This window comes from Eptesicus fuscus, chromosome 14 (assembly GCF_027574615.1).
Source record: "Eptesicus fuscus isolate TK198812 chromosome 14, DD_ASM_mEF_20220401, whole genome shotgun sequence".
NCBI classification, from domain to species: Eukaryota; Metazoa; Chordata; class Mammalia; order Chiroptera; family Vespertilionidae; genus Eptesicus; species Eptesicus fuscus.
The window spans coordinates 58,090,157-58,094,091 of record NC_072486.1 but is presented as its reverse complement, the minus strand read 5'-3'; positions in this window follow the sequence as shown (position 1 = coordinate 58,094,091).

Below are 3,935 nucleotides of genomic sequence, written 5' to 3'. Positions count from 1 at the left end.
CTGCAGGTACAGTTTACATCATACTCCGCCATCAGTTGGGGGAAGGGAGGATCTATCATTATGGAAGATTATTTGTTGTCTATTGGGAACAAAGTCAGCAACACGCATACCAGAGAGGCAAGCTCCCGATGGAGAGAGAATGAAAAGTGTGGGTGCCATTGCTAAATCTACCCAAACAAACAGATGTCTGGAGTCCCACAGAGGGATGTAGCCCCTGGATGCAGGCTCTGTGGACTCTAAGCCCCAGAGTCTTTTCACTAGAGAGAGGAATTCACCAAGCACCACATAAGCAGAAGCAGTCACAGACATGGAGCCATGGAGTGGCTGCCGCTGCCGAGAAATTTACTAGCCCTCAAGTGAATTATGAGTTTCAGTTCTGGGACGCTGCCCCTTTCGCAGAAAAGGCCAGAATCCACACCAGGATTCACATTCTGGCCTGAATCTCTCTCTGCCTCTCTGTCGGTCCCTCCTTCCCTCCCTCCCTCTCTCGTTCTCACAGCATCCACAGGGTCTGACTGTAAATATAAGTCAGACAGCCAGGAACATTAGAAGATAAGTAAAGAGAACTAAAACCAAACAGCACCGAGCAATCCTCCAGTTTTCCCAACCTACACCAGGCGCTGGTGGAGAAAAACAGGAAGGCATCTGCCAAATCCATCATGCAGGGACTCCGACTTCCCAACTTTTTCATCATCAGAGGAGAGTCAGGTACTATCAGCAGAAATAGGCTTCACAAATAGTCATGCCAGCACCGCACTGTGATTTAAGCTTTTTAAAAAACCCAGACTTATGGCACTTAGACTGATAACAGATTATATCTCAGAAATGTCTTCTCTCTGGCATCCTGTCTTATGAAGAAACACAGAAACTAGCCATGTGGATTAGTCTATAATTTTGGGGCCTTATTCATCTTTTAGAATTAAAAAAAAATTAAAACATTGGTTAATACCATAATTAGGAACAACACAAGTTACAAAATAGCAATATAGAAGGTAATTTTAGGATTAAAATAGGCTTGGCTTTCATGATTCATAAGCTTTTATGTCAGACAAGCTGGCATTTGTATGTGGGGGTGGGGGAGGCGTTTTGGGGAGGAAGGGAAGGGGGTGGAGTGGGGAGACCCGCAGATTTAGCTTGCTGCACCCAAAGGAAAGCTGCCCTTACCCAGCCCCCACCCGCCGGCTTATCCCACCAGTCCTACCACACTGCTTGTCACCGTCAGTTCCACCTTCTGGTCTACCTCCTGTGGCTTCCCCTCACCTGTGCTGCCCACCCTAGACTTCTTTGGTTCTAATTCTACCTCCCCATCTTCCACCCGCCCCTTTGACCACCTCCTCCACCACCGCTAACCTGCCATTCTAGTCTCTGGACTGGAGCTCCTCCTACCTGCCCTGAAGCTCTGCTCTATCAGATTCACACACTCTCTTACCCCCTCCCTTCAGCGTCACCACTGGATCGTACTCTCTGCCTGTAATCACATACTCAGGTCTCTCCTATCCAAAGCAGCCAACCAACCGAGGAAAACCAAATCCACAGGCACACACACGGAGCCATTTCCCTCCAGGCAGCCCACTCCTAAAGCAAACGTCTGCCTCTCTTTCTCTACATCACAAACTTCTTTAAAAAGTCATCTTTGTCAACTGCTTCCATTCTGATACCACCCACTCCCTTCCTAATCCTTGCCATCTGGCTTCAGCTTCTGTCATTTCGTAATAGTCTTTAAAGGTCAGTCGCCAGCCCGTTACCAAATGCAGTGTTTTGTTTTATTCCCATTTTTCCTTAATCACTTTATGTGACAGACCCTCTTCTCCCTCCCTAACCATGCCCCTCTCCTAAGAAGTTCTCCCACCTTTGTCTTCCCTGGTAATACACTCTTCCTGTTCCCCCTTTTTATTCCTATGTCTCCTCCATTCCCTCTTCTTCCCAGCTCCAAATATAAGTTTTTCCTAAGAATCTGCCCTTGACCCTCTTCTCCATCCTCTCTTCCACATGTTCTGGTAAACTCATTCAGTCTCATGGCTTTCTTTCTTCCTTCTCTGGGACATTTCTGCATCCTCTTCTCTACCCCTGACAACTCTCTTGGCTCCCAATTTGCCTTTACCACCTCCTTGCTGGATGTTTCCACCCATATGGCCTACCAGTGTGTTAATCTTAATAGGTTCAAATCTAAATTCATCCTTTTCCCTCTTGAACATTTATTTCTTCAAAATCCTGCTCATCAAGATCTTTCTAATCACATCAGCTCAAGTCATTCATAGAATCTTTAATTCTTCCCTCTTTTTTGTTCCACATCGGCTTAGTAGTCAAGTCCTGTCGAGTTTGTGGACAACATATATCTTTTGTGCTCGTTCTTGTGTTTTATTTCCACTGATACCCTCTAGGTCAAGATCTGACTTCCGAACAATCTTATTTAATGCTGTGACCTCCTAGCAGGTCTCCGTGCTTCTAGTCTCACCCTCCAGAGCTGCACCTATATTCTGACGCACTGCTACCATATTAATCTTAATAACATCTGTTTATTTTTCTATGCAAACATTTTCAATGGCCATCCTATGTCTAAAGCATAAAGACCCAAATTCACACAATACACTTGATCCTCTCTACCTCTGGCCCCAAACTACCTCTCAAATTTTCTTTCCTATGAGTTTTTTTTTATTTTTGGCCCCATTAGTTCTTTGACCACAAACGCACAACACGTGCTATATTTTTACATCCAACAGCAAGTAACAAAAAACTCAAAATCACTTAATAACTCAATGTATTATTTATAGCTATTGATAACTAAAAGTATTGATTAAATTATATGCTACATATAGATTATGTACTCTCCCTATATAATTATAACAAGAAGTTCAGAAGCAGGATGGGCCTGGGCCTGGAGGTCCCCCCTGGGATTCTACTTCTTCACAATTCTCTTGACAGCAGGGAGCTCTCCTTTGCTAATGATCCCCACTTTGGAACTCACACCACACTGATCACAGTGTGCTTTGTATTATAATTACCTGTTACCCGTCTTATCCCTTTGGGGTTGGAGGAGGCCCCAATAAATTACACCCTTCTCTCCACCTGAGTTCTGAACCAAAGGAGTGAGAGGAAGGAGTGGCAGATAAGATCAAAACAACATTTTAATATTGACAAAACTGGTTCTGAAGAAAGGTGCTTTGTTGTGCTGCAACAATAGGCTTCCTAACACGTGAAACCCCAGAATCTGACAGACTCCACTGCTGTCCCAGCAGAGTTGGACAACACACCTCTCCGGAGAGGGTGAGGCTAAGCGGTCCTTCCCAGTCAGGTGTCTGATGGTTACATCCAAGTAACTCACTTCTCCACCAGACAAAAAAAAAAATGTCTCCTAGAAACCATAGAAGAACTCAAAATCCTCTTGGATAAAACTGTAGTCTTGATTGTGAGTGTCTCACATTGGGCTGCCAGTTGCAAGTGTCCCTCCCCTCCCCCCCATGTCCCGCGTGGTTCAAGGTTCGGGCTCTGGAGGAGGCCGCACACAAATGAAAGAGACTAGACAAGAAAATATTAATTTGGGAATCGGGGGCCAGGCGGAAGCCCAAGAGAGGACTCCGCTTTGCTCTGGCCTTGCCATCCTTTTTATTCAGGTCTGGGGTACACCCTTAGCCCTTAGGCAGGCAATTCCAATAATAGCTCGATGATAGCCCATCAGCAAAGATTTACATAAGACTAAAAGGTGGAAGTTGCTTCAGCTCCCTTTGTCTCCACCAGACAGTGGGTGCTTGGCTCTGACCCTTGCCAGAGCCTCAAGGTTGACCAGCCTTCAGGGTTCCTTGTCCACACCTCTCTGCCAGTGAAGGCAATGGGCATCTCCCAACACTTGACGAAGTTAAAGACTGCATTCTGTACATGTTTTTATCTTTTGTACATCTGTTAATGTGATACACACATTGGGTGCTTAAAAATGTCTG